Here is a 22,946-nt window from a genome sequence, read left to right on the forward strand (position 1 = left end):
ATTGTAGACTCTGGATATTAGCCCTTTGTCAGATGGATATATTGCAAAAATTTTCTCCCATTCTGTAGGTTGCCTGTTTACTCTGATGATAGTTTCTTTTGCTGTGCAGAAGCTCTTTAGTTTAATTAGATCCCAGTTGTCAATTTTGGCTTTCATTTGCTGTTGCTTTTGGTGTTTTAGTCATGAAGTCTTCGCCCATGCCTATGTGCTGAATGGTACTGTCTAGGTTTTCTAGGGTTTTTATGGTTTTTAGGTCTTACGTTTAAGTCTTTAATCCATCTTGAGCTAATTTTTGTATAAAGTGTAAGGAACAGGTCCAGTTTCAGTTTTCTGCATATGGCTAGCCAGTTTTCCCAACACCATTTATTAAATAGGGAATCCTTTCCCCATTGCTTGTTTTTGTCAGGTTTGTCAAAGATCAAATGGTTGTAGATGTGTGGTGTTATTTCTGAGGACTCTGTTCTGTTCCATTGGTCTATATATCTGTTTTGGTACCAGTACCATGCTGTTTTGGTTACTGTAGTCTTGTAATATCGTTTGAAGTCAGGTAGCATGATGCCTCCAGCTTTGTTCTTTTTGCTTAGGATTGTCTTGGCTATACGGGCTCTTTTTTGGTTCCATATGAAATTTAAAGTAGTTTTTTGTAATTCTGTGAAGAAAGTCAATGGTAACTTGAAGGGAATAGCATTAAATCTATAAATTCCTTTGGGCAGTATGGCCATTTTCACAACATTTATTCTTCCTATCCATGAGCATGGAATGTTTCTCCATTTGTTTGTGTCCTCTCAGTTCCTTGAGCAGGGGTTTACAGTTCTCCTTGAAGAGGTCCTTCACATCTCTTGTAAGTTGTATTCCTAGGTATTTTATTCTCTTTGTAGCAATTATGAGTGGGAGTTTGCTCATGATTTTTCCCTCTGTTTGTCTATTATTGGTGTATAGGAATGCTTGTGATTTTTGCACATTGTTTTTGTATCCTGAGACTTTACTGAAGTTGTTATCAGCCTAAGGAGTTTTGGGGCTGAAACGATGGAATTTTCTAAATATACAATCATGTCATCTGCAAACAGAGATAATTTGACTTCCTTTTTTTCCTAAAATTGACACCCTAACATCACAACTAAAAAAACTAGAGAAGCAAGAGCAAACAAATCCAAAAGCTAGCAGAATACAAGAAATAACTAAGATCAGAGCAGACCTGAAGGAAATACAGACAAGAAAAACCCTTCAAAAAAATCAATAAATCCAGGAGCTGGTTCTTTGAAAAGATTAACAAAATAGATAGACTGCTAGCCAGACTAACAAAGAAGAAAAGAGAGAAGAATCAAATAGACACAATAAAAAATGATAAAGGGGAGATCACCACTGATCCCACAGAAATACAAACTACCATCAGAGAATACTATAAACACCTCTGTGCAAATAAACTAGAAAATCTAGTAACTGTGACAATGATTTGCAAATTATAGTGTAATAAATTCTTAATCCAGTTTTATTTTAACATCTTCATTAATTATGTGGAAGAGGGAGACAACCACCTGCTAATTAAATTTTCAGATGTTGCTAAATTGGGAGGAGTTGCAAACCCAGCAGAGAGCCAAAATGCAACATAAAGGAATCTGGAGAAGTTATGACGATATGCGTGTAGGAAGAAGGTGTGGTTAAGATTGGAAATGATGACATCAGGGCCATCTAGGAAGGCAAAATAGCAGCTCTAAAATCTTAGGGGCTGGGAGCAGCCGGAGGGACTGGGTCAGTCATGGACTATGGTAGAGTGATAACAGGAGGTTCCAGGTGGGCAGAGTGACAGATTTCTATTTTTTCTACCTGGAATGGAGCCCTGCCCTTTCTCTGGTATCTATGCCTGATGGTTTAGTCACAAAGACCGGTGAAAGCAAAGGGAGAGACAGCACTAGCCACTCAGTGGTGTGCAAAGCCTTGCTTCTTGCATCCCCCATAGTACCTAGCCCCTGGCTGGGCACACAGCAGATGATAAAGATTGAATTAACTAATGCGTGTGAAAATATTTTAGAAAGAAAAAAGCACTATGAGAAGAGAAAGAAGTTTTTTTATACTAATGATAATTATTATCAATCTTTGTTATGATAAATTTAATTGAAGTTGATTGGAGGTAACATGGCATATGTGGGCAAAGATAATAGAGGAGAAACAACAGGCAAAGTGATTAACGTGGGTTTTGCCTCCTAAATGTACTTGCTCCATTTCTTGGGAATTAACTGGTTGCTTGGATGCTGTGGTCCTTCAGTGACTGATCTGTGTCCTAGAAGTGAAACACCTTTGGTGGCTTTATCAACTCTCTCAGGACAGGTTATATGGGAAATTCAGTTAGGAGACATGGCTACAGTGGCCAGGGTAGTGCATTTGAGAACTGTAAACATCACCACCAGGAAAATGGAGGAAACTTTCTTCTAGAATTACTAACTGACTCCCTCACCCTTCATGGTCTTCTTCCAGCTTCTGTCACATTGACCTTTGGTCAACTTCCCATTGTGGGCACACCATCTCACCACACATAACTGTGTGGCACAAGTCAAATTGTTGTGTATTCCTGCTGTCAGCCCTAAGTATCACCACACATGCTGCTCTAAACCCTGCTTAGTTTCCTTTCAACTATATCCCATTGGTCACAAAAGATGCCAAATGAAAGACTCCAGGAAGATAAGTATCCAGTGCACACCCATCCCTATAGCTGGATAAAAACCCCAAAGGTAATACTTGACCTGCTAAAAAGGAAGAGGCAATTTCATCACACATGAAAACCAGCAGCATCATTAAGACTTTCTCTTTCTACAGCAGAGTTTTATCTATTTACTCCTCTCCACCAGATTTTGAGAGGCCATAGAATGTGACTTCTCTTTTCCTGTCTCTTCTACAATGCCTAGCAAGGGGTGAACACAAAGCAGGCACCCAGCAACTGATGGATAACATTTGAGAGAATTGCCACTTCTCTCCACATCCCTTCTTCCTCCCACTTAGAAAAACAGGTGCACATGTGTTGTCTTTCTCAACTATCTAAAAGAAAAAGAAGGCTGGGGGTCAGGTCGATATGATGCACTTTTTAGTCCAGTAAAAGTCAGGTAGCTTTTCCACCAAAAATTGTCAGATGGCTCTGAAGAGAAATCATTGGCTTCTGTCACCTCCTGGCTGCTACCTGGTGAGTCAGGGAGTAGAAGGAGTAAAAATAGCCAGCCAATAAGTTTCAGATTCTATGGAAAGAGGCTAATTGGTCTTTCACCTTATTTTCCTTGTCATTGCTTCAGGGATCAGGTTAAGCCTCTGTCTATGTTTCATTGGGAAGTCATCGGGATTACGCTGTGCCTTTCTGTCTGTCATACTGACAGCACCTGCAATGTGGACTCGATTTTGATAAGCCCCACCACTCATCATGCAACTCCTTTTAGTCAAAACAGGTATATAATTTATGGTGCCCAAAGCAGTTGTTAGTGTAGAAGAATTAACTAGGAGGGAGGCATGTGCACCAAGACAGCCACTGAATTGTTAAGTGCTTATTCCTTCCTGCTTTGTGAGGATTTTTTTTCCCTTTGAAATAACTAAGCAAGGGGATAGACACATTTGTCATTCAGATATTGTGTCTTTTCTTTTGGAAAGGAAAAACTAAAAAAAAAAAAAAATTACGACAAAAAACCCAGAAAACAAAAACAAAAACAACCTCAAATAAGCTCCTTAAATTCAATGTCTGGGTCTCTTTGGTGGAAGAAACACTGGCGAGGACCAGGATTTGGCAGTGAAGCAGGGGGCTCAGCCCTTAGGGGATGCTTGTGGAGTGAGTTGGGGACAAGGGTGAGTGACGAGTGTGGTACTGGATTTTGAGGCAGCAGATGGGGGAGGCCCAGCAGGGGTCCAGGATGGTAAGGGCTGTCAGAACAAGTGATGGGACTCTTTCTCTGGAAGTTTCAGGCCAAGATGGAATGAAGAGTCTGAATCAGCCTCCGTGAGACATCAGGATAGGCATCGGTGGGGTTTGCTGTTTCCACGGATGCTCAGACTCTAAGGTTCTACAGGTTGAAATAGCATGTCCTAACTGACTCAGGTGTCATGGCTTGAATTGTGTTCCCCAAAGATGATGTGTTGAAGTCCTGACTCCTTGTTTATCAGAATGTGAGCTTGTTTGGAGAGAGGGTCTTTACAGAGGTAATCAAATTAAAGTGAAATCCTTAGGGTGGGCTCTAAACCAATATGACCGGTGTCCTTATAAATAAGGAAACATCAACCACAAAGACATGCACATGGGGAGAATGCCATGTGAGATAAAGGCAGAGATCAGGATAATGAACCTATAAACCAAGGAGTTCCAAAGATTGCCAGCAAGCCGCTAGAAGTTAGGGGAGAGGCCTGAAACAGATTCTTTCTCACAGTCCTCGGGAGGAAACACCCTTCCAACACCTTGATCTCAGACTTCTGGCCTCCAGACTGTGAGACAATAGCTTCTGTGGTTTCAGCTACTTAGTTTGTATCTCTTTGTTAGTGCAAGCCTAGAGAGCTAATACCCCAGGAGGCTCCTCTAGACCAGCAATGATGAACCTCTTCTCTCCTGGAGTCCTAGTTTCCAACTAGGAATATGGATTTCTTCACCCAAACACACATCTCTAGTGTTTATCTGAGAGGAGAATCAGTGGGATTCAGATACGTTATTTAAGGTTCAGGAGAGGTTAGATAATTTAGTCAAAATCCAATAGTAAATAAATGGTGATGGTATGGCTACCATCCAGACGTCCTCTTTGAGTTTTCTGTGCAAAGCACATTGTTCAGTGGCAAGGTCAGGACAGGTAGTAGGCTGTTAGGGAAGTTTCTTTAGGGCTCAAAATTTATCCTTCCAACCCTTAGTCTTGAGATGTCTTTCACAGTAAGTTTGGTCTTCTCTCTGCAAGCCCTGTACTCATCTGCTTTCTCTTTGATCTCAAGGCAAGGGTAATTCCTCTGTATGACAACAAATCATTTGTCTAACTTCCTCAGGGATGAAGCTGCCTACATAAGCCAATGTTCCAGATTCCTGATACTTATTCTTAAATTTGCTATTCTAATATTCAAATTTTAACAAATTCAAATGGATTATGTCTAAAATATATCATACAGGCTTAGGCAGGGTATTCCTATTTCCTTAAGCAGCATTTAAGCCATCACAATGGCTTAAGATCATTGTTATTAATATCAGTACACTCTGCTGTAACACACAGTTTCTCACTGTTTTTCCTGCCGCAAGCGAGATCTAAATTGCTATGCTCCATGAGGTTTTAGTTCAGAGCAACGGAGAGTGTTTTGGTTATCCATTGTGACATAATGAACTACCCCCAAACTTAGTGGCTTAAAGACAGTTTGTTATTTCTCCCAATTTTGTAAGTCAGGAGTTCAGGCAGAGTTCAAATGGGGAGATCGTTAGCACCATGTGGCACCAGCTGGGCTCATTCATGCAGTTGCTTTCAGCTGAGAGCTTGACTGTGGTTGGGGTGTCTGGGATGACCTATCACCTTCCAGGGCCTCTCTTTCTACAATTTCTTATAGCGTGCTGGCTAGGCTTTAAGAGTGAGGGAGCAGAGGCTGGCCATCCTCAGAAGTCCTCTGGGCTCAAGAATACTAGCATAACATTTCTGTCATGTTCTATTGGTCAAAGCAATTCCCAAGGTCACTACAAGTTTAAGGAGAAGGAGAGTAGTCCCCACTTTTTGATGTGAGAAGTGGCATGCTTTACAGGGAATAGATTTCTGGCAGCCATATTTGGACACTGCCATGGTAGTGATTTAATGGCATCGAGGGCATAAGAACCAGAAATCTGTCTTAGCAAATCACCTCTAGGGACCCTTCTTCCTCCACTGTGGTGACTAAACTTACTGAATGTGAAGACAAAGAACAGTGGCTCTCAGAGTTCTAGGTTTTAACAGCTCTATGGACAACTCTGACAGAGGTCTTTGGTGCCTGAAACTCAGGCTTGTGGCCTAAGTCGGATCTTCTACCTTTCTCTTTGGCCTGCACTCATTAGGATGGTGCAAAAGTAATTGCAGGTTTTTGCACCAACTTAATAAAGCTTCATAGAGGAAGGAAGTTGAAATAAGAGACAAATGCTTATTACCCACCCAAATGGCAAGAACTAGAAAGTAGAAACTAAAAAATAACAAAAAAAAGAACCAAAAACAAATTTGAAAGTCTCCCTTGTTGGCAGGACAAGAAAAGAGCTGGAAGAGGCTTGGGGAGGACACAAATGTTTCCTTAACATTCTTATTTTCCCTTCGCATCCCTTTTGTAGGGAGTCATCATTGTCACTTCTTTGTGTGATTGGCATGTCTGTTGTTAGTTAAATCTTAGTCAAATCTTGCACATACTTTTCATTTATGGTAAATTTATTATGGAAAATTGGGAAATGACTTTTTATAATGTACCTAAAGTATGATAAACTCTAAGTCAGAAAAGACACAAATTTTCATGAGAAGGCATGTAATAACTGAACATTTAGATATTTGTTTTGGCTAATGAGGCCATTTTAGTGTCTTCCTAGGCTCTCAGGCATGTTCTAGATCAGTGTTTCTCACCTTACCTTCATCCTTGGAATCACTGGGAGAGCTTTTGGAAAACATATACTCCCAGGTATGCATTATCCCACATTAGATTTCAGGGTATTTGGTGGGGGCACAGGGCTAGCATTTGGAGAAAGAGAGAAACTGAGAAAAGAAAGGAGAGAGAGAGAGAGAGGGAGAAAGCAAGCAAGTAAAAGGAAAGTGAGGAAGTAGAGAAGGATGAACAGAAGAGGAATGGAAAGAAAAGAGAGTGATTTTATTATAAGGAGGGGAGGAAGGAAGGAAGAAGGAGAGAGAGAAAGAGTGATTTTATCCTGACAACACCGAGGAAACAATATCTTAAACTACATTTCAGAAAATGGAGAATGAAATAGCTAAAGTTTTGATCGATCAACATTTTCAAGGAAGGATCAGATTTAAGTTTTTAGCAGTGAGAGAAGTGTGTAAGGAGGCAGTCTATACCTAATTTTTCACATTATTCATAAGGAAAAGTACTGAATTGAGAGTGAGGCATATATAGGTAGAACTGTGATATGATTGGCTTGTAAGTAGCCACGAGCACCTACCCAAGAGGAAAGGAAGAAAAGTTCCGGCCAAAAGATTGGGATAATTATGGAGGCCTGCTGCCTATCAAAACAATGTGTTGAAGCTGTGTTGGGAGGCAGGCAGTTCCTCTGAACAGGCTCTTGTGCTCCGTGAACAAGTGAGGCTGGCAATTTTGGTGCCAATTCCCTTTTGGCAATAACAAAACCAATCTCACTCTCCCCCTGATGGTCATTACAGCCGAAGTTGTTGGCATGGTGGTTCACAGGAGCAGTTTTACTCTTTTTTTATATTTTTATATTTTTTGGAGCATTTCTTAATGGCTGGGCTTCATATGAGCATCTGGGTCATAGTGAGGACATAGATTTCCAAGCCTAAATTCTGTAGCCGATGGAATGTTGGAAATCAATTTCTTGGTTACTAATATTCAGCTGTCAGAGTAGAAGGCTGTGTTGGTGAGAGAAGTTTAGAAGAAGGGAGGAGTATACAGAAGGGAGCTTTGGACTTGTTATCAGTTGATGTTTGCCATGACCCACGAATGCAGAGAATGTTAGACAGAAGGTACCTCAGAAATTACAGATGAAGAAACTGAGGACAAGGCAGTAGTAATTTTTTTCCCAAGGATCACAGAGAGACTTCACAATGAATTAGAGTTAGACCTTAATACCACTATTTGTTAGCCCAGAACTTTTTTCTCTGCACTAGTTTCTGTGAGCTTAAGCACTGTTACATGTGTAAGAGGTTGAAATTTATCACTTTGGGCAGGGAAGATACAGGGAGTGTTTAGATTCTTATTTCACTAATCTGGATCGTTTAATAAAGAGTCATCTTTAGACTTACTTAAAATTGTGAAGTTGACCCAGTTCCTTTTTCACATGCTTTCATAGATTTTAATCACCATTAGATGGTAGCATGAGAAAAGCAGGAGCACCCATCTTCCAAATGTCTAAAAGGATTCAGGAAAAGTGGAAAATAAAAATCATAGCTGGCATATTGAAACTGTCTACTCTCTTGGTTGAAAAAGAGCCCAAAATATGGATGAATGTATTTGGGATACAGAATATTACAGGCAAAGAGTTATATATGAAATTGCATATATTTTGTGGGAGGGTTTGAATATACTTAAAATTATGCATCGAGCTTCTAAGCCTAATTTTTAACTTTTGAATTTCCAAACTATCACTAAAGTATGTGGTGCTGATGGTAAGCTACATGCACCATCAGTGTTGGCAGGAGCTACCTAGGAGGGTTTTCCTAAGGAAGTGAGACTTGAGAATGAAAGATATAAAAGGAGTTACAGGTGTCCTGGGAGCTATGGAAATAATGATAGAGTTTCGTCTCTTGAGGTAGAGAGAGGATACATTTGTTTTGTCTCTTGAACTAGACAGAAGATACATGTTCATTTTATTGTTATTGTTTATAACTGAGAGACATTTCATGTCTATTCTATCTACTCAATATTTTATCACCCTCTCAAAACAAAGCAAAATAAAAAAGCAGAGAGAAGAGATTTTCAGTGAGAACAGGGGAATTGGTGCACAGGGGTCTGTGAGCCAGCCATTTGAATACAAGGTAAGAACCCTGACATGGGAAAAAATGGGGAGGAAGAGACAAGTGAACGACAAGACAGAGATGAGAACTAACAGGTGAGGAGCCACATTGGATGTCAAGCACAAAGCTTCTAGAAATGCCTTCTATGTTTTGAGCTTTGAACTGAGATGGTGAAATTGAATTGCAAGACAATGTATTGTCAGGAGTCAGCAAACTTTTTCTGTAAAGAGCCAGATAATAAATATTTTAGGCTTTGCAGGCCATACAGTTTCTGTTGCAAGTATTCAACTCTTCCTTTGTAGGGCAAAAGCAGCCATACACAATATGTAAACAAATAGATATGGCTGTGTTTCAATAAAATTGTATTTATAAACACTAAAATTTGGTAATTTCCATTTATCATAAAATATTCTTCTTTTAATTTTTTCCCCAAATAGTTAAGACTATTCACAGCTCATGAATGAACAGACAGTGGTTCAGACCTGACCAAAAGACCATAGTTTTTTACCCCTGTGTTAAGTGACCATGAGAGGATAGAAGAATGGGTAAAGTGAGTAAAACTGAGAATACATTTTGAAACATTAACTTGGTGTAGACTAACTTCTTTTCTCTTTCTGTTTTCTAAATGCTCCTTCAATATTCAGCTGAATTTTTACTTTAATATGCTGTTATGTTACTTTTCTTTCCTATGAACATATAACTCCCTAAATGTATATTAATCATGTGTTTTTATTCTTTTCATTCAATTATTGCCTTGTAACATCTCTTTTAATGAAGACCTAGAAAAATGCTATCCTTCCTTATTTCCCTCACAGTGCATAGCGCAGTGCAGAATGCATGGTCTGTGGTCTACAAATAGTAAATGTACTTCATGAAAGAATAAATACAAATTGAAGTTTATTCTGGAACAACCAAAATAATTCTTTTTTTAAATTGTGTATAATTTGTCTTGAAATTATATTAAATTTATATGTTACTCAATATAAATTACAGGAGTTCATCCTTAAACAATACAAATGAACAGCATTTAGAATGTAGGTGAGCCTATTTACAGTGACACTAGCAAACAAAATAGATCTGCATATAGATTACATTCTAATCAATCAAGTCCTATGTTTCATTCAATGCCCTGTCAGGAAAAACAGAAACCATTCTAGGTATTTCATAAAGGAAAGGAAAACCAAGTTGGAAATATAATTTGCAGAGCCTCTGTCATGAAAATAGAGAAGAGAAATATGAGAGCAAATGTGCAGATAGGAGAAAGAGATACTCACTGGCACAGTCCACCCCTTTGATTTCTCAGCATCCACACCCATCCTCTTCTGCTTACAGTTAAGTTTTCATATAACGATATTAAGACCATCTTTCTTCCACCTAGGAGACAGCAAATGAATCTCACACTAATGAAGATTGGCTGGCCCTTTCCTAAAAAGTAGAGATATGACGTCCTATCAATCACCTATCTATCTTTGGATAATATTAAGCTTTCAGTCACAATTCCATCTGGATATAACCTGAAGACTAAATTGCAGGACTAACCATCACCCACTCTCCTGATACAAAAACATAGGGGAAAGAGGGAGTAGGAAACTAATTAACATGTACAAATATGCGCATAAAAAACAGAAAGGAAATACTGTTCTCAATTCCAAAAGTAATCATGAATCTGTAGTTGATATTTGTAACTTCTTTATTTTACTACCTATTCATTACATATTTTCTTTGCCCTCACCCAGGATCTCAGTTTATTGGGGTTCTTTTCCTGTTGGCTAACCCACGTTATAGTTCCATAAGTCTGAGTCTTCAGTAGTCCTGATTTTATCAGGTTGCTGTAGTTTTCGTTTTCTGCTAGTTAGATATAGTAAAAGCTGACTCTGCATATCCCCTAAGGCCTGGGGTTTTGTTGTCAATTCTAGAATTCCTGGATTCTCGAGCCCCCCTCTTCATCCCCACTTGGCAGAGGGTAAGGAACTCTCTGCTCCAGGGTCCCTCTCCCTCAGCTTGCCCCTCCCATCCCAATATGCGATAGGTTACTTTTCTTTCCTAATTAAACATTTGGAGCTGCGAGTCATTTGTAATGATTTATGGCAGCTGTGCTTTTGCCAATCTTACACAGTATTTTTCTTATTACTTAATTGTTTTAGCAGTGCTTCAGCCATTAGTTTCTGAGTTCTGAAAACAGGAAACAGAAGTCTTCTATTATAGACGCCTGCCTAATTAGCTCAGAGGCTGTCTAATGGGGGCTATTAAAAATGCAAATGAGGTGTGATCAAACAGTGAGAAGTTTAGTCTTGACAGAATATACTAATGGGTTTCCCCCCCTGCAAAATCTACCGCAATCCTGAGTGTAGATTCTTCCCTTTCTTCTTTACCATGTGAAATCACTTTTTCTTGGTGACAGAATTCCTTTCTCATCTGAGCTAGACTGCAGTTTAAGAAGAGATCTTAGGGAAGCCATCCTTATTTCCCATCCCTTAGTGTAAGGCAGTGGTTCTCTCACTGTGACAGGTATCTAGAAGCACCTGGAGGGCTTATTAAGCCACAGATTCCTAGGCTCACTCTCAGAGCTTCCAATTCAATTGAGCTTCAATTCAATACATCTGAGTGGCCCAAAGAACTTGCATTTCACAGAAGATGTTGATGTTTCTGATCTGAAGACCCTACTCCTCACCTTTAAAAACCACTGGTCTTGGACCTCGTTGTTTTTTGCCTCTTCTCTGAGTTCAAAAGATTCCTTTTACTCTTCCTTCCATTATCTTTTGAGCTTTTTCTTAATTAATGATCTAGCCTTGCTTAATTAGGCCAGGTGATGACTCATTTTAACAGCTTCTTTGACCCTCTCTCAGCCTAAATCAGTTACATGCACATTCTTTGTGTGACATTGTTATCACCCAAATCAGCAATAATGGATGGATCTAGATTTTGGGGAGTCTGAAGCTTATATAATTGGAGGACCCTCTTTAAAATAAAAAAAATTATAAATGGATATAAAATTGAGGGAGGGGCCCTTAAGTTTCCTAGTTAGTTTGCTCCTGTACCACATTATACTGGATTATACGATTCTTTCCATACCTCCTTTACTGGATAGTGAGTTCCTTGTGGATGAGGATCAAATCTTATTTGTGTCCATGGTCCCACACCCTGTGCAGTATCTAGCACACGGTAGATGCTAAATGGATGCTGTTGACTTAATAATCTGTTTATATCACTGACACAAGAAACCACATGCTTATTTTTCTCTGCCTTTGGGCTCTTCCCCTTTACGCTTAGATGTGGTTTCTTACCTTCCAATGACACCAGCGCCACTCCTTTGCCAACCCCCCTTCCATCCCCACCATTCCATGCTGGAGCCCCATCAAACTTTTCATTTTGCACAATCACTTAGGGCTTTTTCATGGCTCCCTGCATTTGTATGTCTCCGCTTCATGACCTGGAGAAGTTCTACTCACTCAGATTTCACCTCCTTTTGGAAATGCTCCCTTAATCATTCAGGCAGAAAAAGCCCTGCAGTTCTCTGTTCAGACATTCCCTACAGCATGCATCAGGACTTTCTGCCGGATACCTCCCTACTGAACTAGTATGGAAGGCTGTGTAGGTTGCAAACAAAGTGGGTAACCATTCTTGGTTGCTTACCCCCACTTATTCACATCTATAACCCCAATGTGCACCACTGTAAATTTGTGATGATATGAATAAAGGGTAAATGTAGTCTTCCTAATCACGTCTGAAAGAGGGAGCTTGGCTGTACATAGAGCAAGAAGACATACGGAGAAGGGAAATTCTTCCTGAGTCCAAGGTCACTCTGTGGCTCCCCATGTTTGAGTGAGAGTCCAAGTCCAACTAGGGGGCTTCAATTCTATCCCCATCTTATTCCTGGCAGTGACCTAGGAGCTCCAGTGTGTTTTCCCTTCTTCTTCCCCTCTACCTACTCACAGCTCAGAGCCTCATTATATTTGCTCTTCTGAAATAAAAGGATTTGAATTGGCTCTTAGATACTGGGTCTCCTGCCTTGGCTGTCCTTCTCCTACCTCCTGTGGGCCAAGAGAGGGTACAGGATGAGGAGAGAGAGGGTATGCTGGTGTCATTCTGTCTGATTAAAGTGCAGCAGCTGGGATCTAGCCTCAGATGCTGAAGGATGATATCACCAAGTAGAGAGTCTTCTGCAAATTGGACCTCACAGAACAGTATTCTCCAGATTCAACAAGCTGTAGCCAAGTGCTGTCTTTTCATGCACTTGGTGCATGAATGAAAGGGAAGCATACTACTGATGGCAGTGCTCATTGCTGCTGCTTGAGCCTTCCCAGTGGGTTTGGGTATTCTGAGCAGGGATCCAGCTCTCGGATTCCCTGGCTGGGGGCCACCTCTCTCCAGGTCTTCTCACCTCCAGCCTCTCTTTTGTGGCAGGAATACAAAATGAGGCAGAGACAGTGCAGGCCAGAGTCTGCAGGTAGTCAGGAAACCTTCTGATCTAGGTTGAACACCTCGACCTGGCTTCCATAAGAAATCTCTTTCTGACCTTCTCCATTTCAGAGTCTGGGCTCCTCAAGGGCCAAGGCTCTGCCTCCTTCATTCGTTGCCTCATGCTGAGAATCCTGTTACCCCAATCACACTGGTAGCTGGCTCAGTGTAAGTTTTGTCTTCTCTTCTTCTTAGAAGTCATATCTCACAGAAAGCCTGAGTTATGCTTCCACAGTCCAAACAGGGCCTTCTGATTTCATATACCCTTAACTGTTCTGGCAAGTGGGCTACAAAACCTGTGACAGGGGAAACTGGAGCATCACCGATATTGAGGACATGTCTGTTGCCACCCAAGTCATAGTGCTTATTCCAGAATAAAGCCCTCATGTGCCCTTGTTCCTGAACTGCTGCTGTCCCCACCAGCTGTGTGGTCCCTTGGTGCTTACTGCCCATCTCCCTGTCTCCTCAATCTCAATGGCTCTGACACAACATGGTCCTTACTTACACAATTAGCACATCTCTACTGAACAGAATTTGTCCATGTTAGCCTGGGGAAAGACATTGCACATCACAAGAAAGGAAGGATTTCTTTCTTACGTAGCAATTCCATGTGTGAGAAGTACAAGAAGTGGTTTGTCGGTGGTGGAGTGGTCAGCAGCTCCCATAACCACTCTTCCCAAGCAGCAGTTGAGAGTCAGGCCTGAACAGTTTGCAAGCATACAGTGGCTCTTTCAGTCCCTTAAGTAGGGACAGGTTGGACTTCCCCTTGATGAGCCTGTACTTCTGCTTTTCTTTTCCACTGTTCTCCAGCCACTGTTGTTTACCGTGAGCTTCTTGTTTGGTCTGCAGGCCAACCTCCGCTTTGCCAGACTACCCCTGCCTTCCTCTCCTTCCCGTTCCCTTCTCCCTGGGCGAATACTGTCAGACTGACAGCCCCAAAGGTGTCAGGATATGGCTTCTAGGCAAGGCATAATTATAGAGTGGAGACCCCCTGCTTCCATGGCTTGAGGATGCTGACAATTACAGACCCTTGAGGCCCAAAGAAATCAACTTTCCCAAATGCTTCCAGGGTGAAAAAAACTAGTTTGGCTCCTCTGTCTGGGGCTTTAAGAGTTATTTTTGTCGTTGAAGTCTAATAGTGGGTTATTGGTAATTATAGGAAAAAGTGGAGGGGTTTAAATTATTTTCCTGGTTCCAGTATTATATTTTGAATTTCCTATTCAGTTAGACACAACTCCTGAGATCAAGACCTCTATGATTACAGGAAAAAAGGCCCCCATGGTCCCTGAGTCTATGATTTCCACTTTGTTTCTATCTCTCTAACTGGCATAATTTCCCTGGAGACTGCAGAGAAGGGATGTTGCCCACATACTTGTTTTGCAGGGTGCCATTTTCATGCATCAAGTGGACTTGAGGTCAGAGTACACAGGGGCCCAGGAGATTGCCCTTTATTGGTGGTTTATCCAGCACACTCAGAACATTTGCTGTCAGGAGCTCTCAGTGGCTCCCTACTGCCAGTAAACTGAGAGCCTCAGCTGGGCCTGCCATTTCCCTTTGCAGTTAGTTTGCAAGTGCTCTCTCAGCATCCGTCTTATTCATTCTTTCATTTTACTCTTTGTGCCATAAACATGGATTCACTGCCTCTTCCACTACACCTGTCTTAGGTTCTGGGTGTGCAAACAAGAAAAACACAGGCTTCTGTTCTCAAAGGTCTAATATTCCATAGGAAAAATACAAAGATGTAAACCACTATAATGTTGTCATGGAGGTCTGCTTAGGGCAGAGGAAGGGTACAAGAAGGAAGAGCTCCATTTTGCTCAGGAATGGGGTGGGAAAATGGACTAGATAGGTTTTGTGGAAGAGATGGCTCCACGGTGTTACCACGTAACCGTGGAGGAGTCCCTCTGGCTGGAAGCCGTGTCACAAATAAGATCAAGAGGGGTAATGACTGCAGTGGAAACAGGAACTGCAAGCCGGAGCCCATGGGGGCCAGAAAAAGACCTACAGAAAGGCAGAGGCCAAAGTGTGCAGAGCAACATGCAGGCAATGGGAACTACTAGATGCCAAGTGTTTGTGTATGTATAGGTTTAAAGCCTGTAATTTTATAACAAATAGTACTTTGAATATTTTGAGAAGTGGCATAGCTATAAATATTGTTTTAAACACGAAAAAGATAAATAACTTCGAAAAATACAGACAATTTAGTCAAGAAATTTGCAGTCCAGAACTTGCTATTGATCCCCTTCTGTGTATATAGTAGAACCTCAGACTGCCGTGCAAAGGTCACTGATTATTTTTGAGAGTCCCAGAAGAGTAACTCATGGGCGAGCAGAGCTGTTGCTCACCTCAGGATCACCTCATGGCTCCTGCCCTCTTTGGCTCCTCTGCTCTGATGTCCATTGGTATGTCCATGCCTACTGCCTCACCCATTGTGGGGACACAGAGTCAGGCAACAGTGTCTGGGAATCCTTGTGCTTAAGGCTTCAGAGACACAGACCTGAAAAGGGCCACACTCAGAGGAAGGAAGCTTTCTTCCCACTTCAGGGCCACACTGGTTTCAAAGCAGCTGAGATTGACACAGAGCCTCAAAAACATCTTCTTGAGAAGCTACATTTATCTCTGTTCCTTCAGTTCTCCAGAGGTGACCAGGATCTGCCCTGCAATCAGATCATGGGCAGAAGCTATTTCTCTACCACCACCCCACCTAACTCTAGTCCATGCCCTCTCAAAATGGTTTCTGTCTTCCCGAGTTAACCACAAATTCTTCCAGTTTGCTGCTTATTCTGATGTAAGTAAACATGTCCTGTTTTAGACATGAAAGAACCTGTCATCCGCACAATAGGAGCAGGGGACATCGAGAACTGAGGAGCAAACGGAAGTGAGGAAATATTAGAAATGAGAATGCATAAGAGCTCAAGTTGCAAAAGCCAGGAAATAATTCTTGAAAAAAGAAGGGGAGAGAATGTGAGAGTAGTGAGAATCAGCTCAAAATATATTGATTTGATATCAACTTTGATAATTAGAGAGAAATTTAAATGTACATTTGGTGAACTATTAGAAAAAACCATGATTTTCATTTACAAATAACTACAGAAACAATAAGCAGATAGATTGCATCAATAGAGTTAAAGATAGAAAACCAAAGTTATAGCAAGAATGTTGAAACAATAGACAGCTTACAGGATGAAATAAATAGGGCAAGATATATGTTCCTCCCATAATTACACATGCTGTAATATTCAATATTAAAAGTGATAACTTTCCTATTGCGATAGTAATAAATATAAGAGAAAGAATCACCTACACAAGATGACCAAGAAAGAAGAGTTAGAAATAAAAAAGTTGGATAAAGATAAAACAGAAAAACACAAAGAAAGGAAATCAGTTCTGTAAATATTAATGTCGGTCTATGCATAATTAAAGCAAAAAGCATTAAGTAATGGTCGAAGAGGGTTTATTCGATGTGAAAACATTACTTTCAAAGGAATTAACAGTGTGAGGAAGTATAGACAACTGTCCTAGTGGAATCTTCTGTGGAGATCAGCTGGATATGAAGGGAAGGAGAGAAAAGGTACAGTAAATAGCAGAGATGTTTGTCAAGGGTAAGTTAAAAATATGTACTTTATTGTATTTTTTCTTTAAAACCAACACAGGTTCCAGATAGAACATTTGGAAAATAAAGAAAAGTGATGTAGAAGAAATCAAAAGCTGCCCACAATCCCACAGGCCTCGGATAGCTGCTTCTTTAACAGTATATTTTCCTCTAGGGTGTTCTGCAGTCTTGGAGATGACCGGACCCTGTATCAGGCCTGTGAGAGTGGAGGCAGTAGAAAGCGACCCAGGAATATCCAACAGGGAGAAGAACCAACCGAGAAGTGAGCATAGTGACTAGGTCATTATGTATCCCCTTTCCCTTACCTCAGCCAAAATGTCTGGAAACAGGGATTTTGTTCTCAGCTTCTGTCTATTCCCCTCCAGTACCCAACATAACTAAACAGGGTGCAATAATTCAATTAGGAAAAGGGAAGAGAAGAAGAATGATGCACAGGCTTCTTATTTTATTTTTAAAATAGCAATCACATTAGATTACAAAAATCAGAGGACCTATAAAACCATCAGAGAAAATAAATCTAAGGAAGTAGCAAAGATAAAGGGGGAGACAAGAGAAGGAAAACAAGCCAGAACCTCATTTGTGACTTTCTGTGCCAGCCTTTAGAAAAGTAGGAGAAAGAAGAGAAAGTTGCAGGATGGGGAGGGGGTAAAGGGATTTGAGATGGGTGCATTAGGCTGTTTTCACATTGTTATAAATAAATATGTGAGACTGGGTAATTGATAAAGAAAAGAGGTTTAATTGGCTCATGGTTCTGCAGGCTGTGCAGGAAGCATAATGCTGGCATCTGCTCAGCTTCTGGGGAGGCCTCAGGAAACTTACAACCATGGTGAAAGGGGAAGGGGGAACAGGCAGTCACATGGCAGGAGCAGGAGCAAGACAGCAAGGAGGGGGAGTGCTACACACTTTTAAATGACCAGATCTCAGGAGAACTCACTCACTTATCAGCAAGGACAGTACCAAGGGGGATGGTGATGAACTATTCATGAGAAACCAGCCTCATGATCCAATCACCTCCCATGAGGCCTCATCTCCAATATTGGGGATTACATTCCAATATGAGATTTGGGTGGTGACAGATATCCAAACTATATTTGTGGGTGAAAAGGTTGGGAGAAGAAGTAAACAGAGAAGGAACTCCAGACAAGGAACTCAACTGGAGAAGGAGGCTTGAGACCAATTCCTAGAAGGAGCCAACAATTAGCTAACTAGTGCACTTTAGCCAGGGTGGGCATGTGGCCCCCTAAGGAAGTCTAAAAGTAAGTTTGCTTAATTTTGGTGGCTTTTCCATTTGGTTAGCCCAGGTTAATTTCCCAAACAAGTGTGCTTTACTGAGAGAGGCTGGGGGTTACTAAGAGCTCCCCAAAGGGGAGTAAGTCCTCAGGGAAGGAAGGGATGAGATTGACTAAGGCTCTGTACCTGGGAAGGCGTACATGTTCTATGAAAAATAAGGCAAATAAGACTTTTCACATCCATGCAAGCTTTTTCAGCCTTGAGGTAGTTCAACAAATACAGGGGGAAAAAAGGCCTTTTTAATTTGTGGATTTTATGCCACTAATAGCCTTACGGTAACAAAGCAGCAGCACTCCCTGATCAGTCTCTGGGATTCAGAACAGAAAGCACCGAAGTAGGAAATGTGGTAGGTGGGAAATATGGCTGAAATTTGCTTTTGACAGTATCTGCCAGATAATTATATTGGAGTCTGTTTTTCCCTGATCATCCTGTCATCCTCAGGATCAAATTATGATGTTGATGGTGATTATTGATAATTATCCCTTTCATTTGCATGGCATTTTCTACCTTCTAAAATACTTACACATATATCCCTTCACCTCAAGCCTAGAAGGCAGAAGGGCAGACGCAGCTCAACCCATCTTGGAGATGAGGAGTGAAGGTAAAATGTGCAGTTCCCTCATCCTGGGTCATAGCTCATTAAGGAACCCTGGCATCTATTGGTCAGTAGATCTGTCCCTCAATTACATATTTGGTTCATCAGAAGGACTGGTATTTCTTTCCACATTCACAGGTATAATATATTCCATACATCAAAAGTTGAGTTATTGTATTTTAAATATACAGTGCTATCAAGTTTGGAGTGTATTTTATCTTCCCTTTTTTCATCTCTCTCTGTTCTTCTCTGTCTCTCTCTGTTTCTGTCTGTCTCTCTCTCACATACACAGATACACATAGAAACATAGACACAGACATACTCAGTCATTCATTTATAGGTTTCGAAGCATTTTCCAAATAACAAGACAACATCTCCTTTGTCAGGTATGAAAGCTTGAACTTTTGGCAGGCTTGTCTCAGCTTCCTGTTTCTTCTATGCATTATGGAGAAGAATTTAGGGATAAAACTGGGTTTCAGCATAACATTTAGGAAACTGGATCTGAAAGTGTGTGCACGTGAGGTACCACCTGCATTGCACCTTGGCGGACTGCTGATTATTCTCCAGGATCTGGAGCTAATCCCAAGGATTAAGTGAGCATCTGCTCCCAGTGTTGACAGCCCGGATGGGGCCAAGCCATACACAAAAGGGGTGGATCAGGCTCAGACGAAGCAGCCAGTGTGAAGAGGGCTGGGCTTTCTTGAGAGCCCTGGAAATCTGACCCTAGCTGCTCTTGTCCCTGTCCTCCTACATAGTGCTCCATCCGGACTCTCAGCCTGGATACTGGGCAGCATGCTGGTAAGAAGCCAAGGTCCAACCACTCGAGTTTGTGTCCTGTTTTACTGTGTCTATATGCACTGTGACCTTGGGCAGATTTCTGCAGGCACAGAGCCTTAGCTTTCTTATCTGTAAAATGGGGATCATATAGCAATAGCACACCCTTGAGAGTCCCCATGATGATGAGATGAGATATTGCCCTCAGTAAGCCTGAGCACGGTAGCTGCCACAGACCATCCTGCTGCTCCTCTCTCCTTTCTTCTCAGCTCATTTTACCTGAAATACCACAGCCTGGTGTTAGAGTACATACTGATTCTCTTTGTCCTCTGCCACATGTTACCTGGACAACGGTTTTTGGTAGTCATCTTGTTAGAGTCATAGATCTGAGTCTGTGAGCTCCTCCTTGGGAGGGTTTGTTTTATAGATAACGTGCGCACACGTGCGCGCGCACACACACACACACACACACGAATAAAGAAAGGAAAGGATGGGGGATAAAATAAATAAAGACACTGACTTTGTTTTAATCATTCCCAATGTTTGTTTCTTTCTTATACACCCTCTTCTTTAGAAGTAGCCATCTTCTGGAGCTAAGACCTAAAATGAAAAACTCAGCAGGAAGTCATCAGGGAGTGTTCTCAACAGGACAATGTTTGGGAGTAGAAAAAGACCTTAATTTTATGATGTGACTGTATTAGTTCATTCTTGCACTGCTATAAAGAGTTACCTGATACTGGGTAAATTATGAAGAAAAGAGGTTTAATTGACTCACAGTTCTGCAGGCTTAATAGGAAGCACGACTGAGAGGCCTCAGGAAACCTACAATCATGGCAGAAGGTGAAGGGGAAGCAAGCACATTTTCATGTGGCAGTAGGAGAGAGAGCAAGCGAAGTGGGAAGTGCTACATACTTTTAAACAACCAGATCTCTTGAGAATGCCATTGCAAGACAGCACTAGAGGGATGGTGTTAAACATTAGAAACCACCTCCATGATCCAATCACCTCCCACCAGGCCCCTCTTTCAACATGTGGAGACTACAGTTCGACATGAGATTTGGGTGGGGACACATAGCCAAACCATATCAGTCACCAAAGTAGTGGTGGCAAAGCAGAAGCCCCTAACTCCTTGGCAGGCAGGGCTTCCATCTCCTTTTTTCTGGTGCAGAGGATGTAAGACTGACCATAGAGTACTTTCCTGAGGTAGAGTCACTTGTGGCCCCCTAGACACTTCTGGAGGTGGGAAACAAGTGAACAATGTATTGGAATGCCTGAGCTTGTCAAAGTGACAAGAGTTTCTGATGACACAGGAGCTGAGGGTCCCCACCAACTGAGTCCAGGGTAACAGCAGGAACACTGGCCTGGCACCCAGACATTGGCCTGGCTCTGGAGCCACAGACCTACTCGGACTGCCTTGGGCAAGGCACCCCACCTGTGTGGCCTTGGCACCTCATCTGGAAAATGAAGGGGCCACACTTTGTGGGCAGGGTCTCCTCAGTCCTGACATCAGGTGGCTTATCTCAGCCCCTACCAACAGGCCTGTCTCAATGCACAAGACAGCAATTGGTATTAAAAATAATAATGGTGACTCATGGAGAAGAGATGACAAAAGAAAGTTGTTCTGATTTACTCACTGCGTGGCTTCACATTTAGGGATCCTGAGGGATGAGGGATTCTGTGGAGCTAAATCTTCTAAATAACTGAATTCTACTTACAAATCCCCAAACTGAATTTTATTCTGAAGTTTGAAATATTAAACATATTGTCTTGGAATTTTTTCATCATATTTAATATTTTGTTCTCAATATTTTTCTTTCTTCAGTAAGAGAGGATGGAGAGGATAACTTGCCCTTCTCTGCATGTCCCAGACCCATTGCTCTGTGCAAGAATACTGTAGTGCAGGGATGCCCTCCTGAGCACCAGAGCTCCATCATAGATTTGAAGTTTTCCCCAGATTTCCTCTGAGAATTTTTGCACTCTTTTCAGTCTCTGATGGTGTCACTGGGCAGAAACTAGAAGAGACATTGCTTTCATATAAGGAGTCCTGAGTCCCAATTCCTGAGGGTCACAGGAATGTTTTCAAAATCAAAGAGTTGCTCAGTGGCAGAACTGGTAGAATACCAGCTCTTCATCCTGTGAGCGACAGTCACAGAGGAGTCCTGATGCCAGCTTGCCTATATGCACTCCCTTATGTTCCTTTTTAGAGGGTCTCTAAGTCACCCAATCCAAGTTTCAAGGTCATCTCCTCATAGAGTTGATTGCTGAAGAAGACTATCCCATCTTAGAACGCACTGTACATCATATTCTAAAATACTTCAGTCTGGAGAGATTCTTTGGTGAGTGTTAATAAATTAAGAAACCTACTGTAGAGCAACCTGAGATCCTAGTCCTGTTTGGGTAACTAGAAGAAACCTGGGCAGAATCATATATAAGTCATTTTCTTTTTTTTTTTTCTCTCTTTTTTTCTCTCTCTTTGTCTCTTTTTTCCCTCCGTTCCTCCCTCCCTCCCTCCCTCCCTCCCTCCCTTCTTTCCTTCCTTCCTCCCTCCCTCCCTCCCCTTTCCCCTTTCCATCCCTCCTCTCTCTCTCTTTGTCTCTCTTGAAGAGATTCTAGTAGCATGCAACCTATCCTTGGTATAAATTAAAATGTGCTGCAGTGCAGATCCAGAACTCTAGGGACTAGCACTTTGCTGGCAGAATCAGCATATACTCTCCTAGATAGGTGTTGGGAACTTGGTTGCCACCATGTGGTCCAAACAATCATGCTTCAGCCCAAAGTGTGACAGGCAGGTTGCCCAGACAATAATGGAGACAAAATTTCCATTATGAAATGATGGTGACGTCCTTAGAATGAATCTGCTTCACACCATGCATCCCTATTTGCCCAGCTCATGTGAGAAGAAAACATACACCCAGAATATCTATAAGCCACAGTGACTTTATAATGTGCCAATTTAGTTAGGCTGAACTCCATTTCCTATGTTTCTGGTTTGGCTGGGCCACAAAAGAGTTTCTTATAGGAGGTTTGAAGGGCTAAAGGGAAGAAACAGTAATTTAGTATCTTACACACATTATCACTCTCTGCTGACTCACCTTGTTGTGAAACAATAGTTGGGCCTGCAACTGCCCTTCCTTCCCTGGAATCCTAGGCCAGGTGTGTATGTTTAGCTCTGTGATACAGGGCTCTGGCCTCTGCAGGATGCCCTCAAAGTCATAGGCAAGAACTCACATGAGTTTCAGTCTCTCTTCATGGCCTCCAGCTCATGCTTGTACAATCGAACTTGTTCTTGCTGTCTATCCCTGTGTCATAATCTAGCCCACAGAGACCTTGACTTTCCCTTTCACAGGACACCATGTTGGTTCATTAAATGGATAGTATTATGCTTATTGAATCCTGCAATCAGGAAGTAAACACTACTCTATACACATTAGTAAGACACTTCCATGCTAGAGAGTATAAAATAAATCCTATAAAAATTCAAGGGCCTACTGCCATGGTAAAATTTCTAAATGTCCAGTGGTCTGGAGCAGGTCAAAATATCTCTTTCAAGGTGAAGGATAAGTTGCTGCATCTTATC

General features: G+C 41.6%; 1 long non-coding RNA gene across 1 annotated transcript in view; it reads left to right on the forward strand.

The window, feature by feature from the left end:
• Nucleotides 1-16,956, forward strand: part of LOC129051548 (uncharacterized) — a 53,864-nt gene extending 36,908 nt beyond the window's left edge. The window contains exon 3 of the long non-coding RNA XR_008515909.2: nucleotides 16,865-16,956. This is a non-coding gene — a long non-coding RNA (uncharacterized LOC129051548). The remainder of the gene's footprint in view (nucleotides 1-16,864) is intronic.
• Nucleotides 16,957-22,946: the final 5,990 nt, after the last annotated feature.

Source organism: Pongo abelii, chromosome 17, assembly GCF_028885655.2.
Source record: "Pongo abelii isolate AG06213 chromosome 17, NHGRI_mPonAbe1-v2.0_pri, whole genome shotgun sequence".
Classification (NCBI taxonomy): Eukaryota; Metazoa; Chordata; class Mammalia; order Primates; family Hominidae; genus Pongo; species Pongo abelii.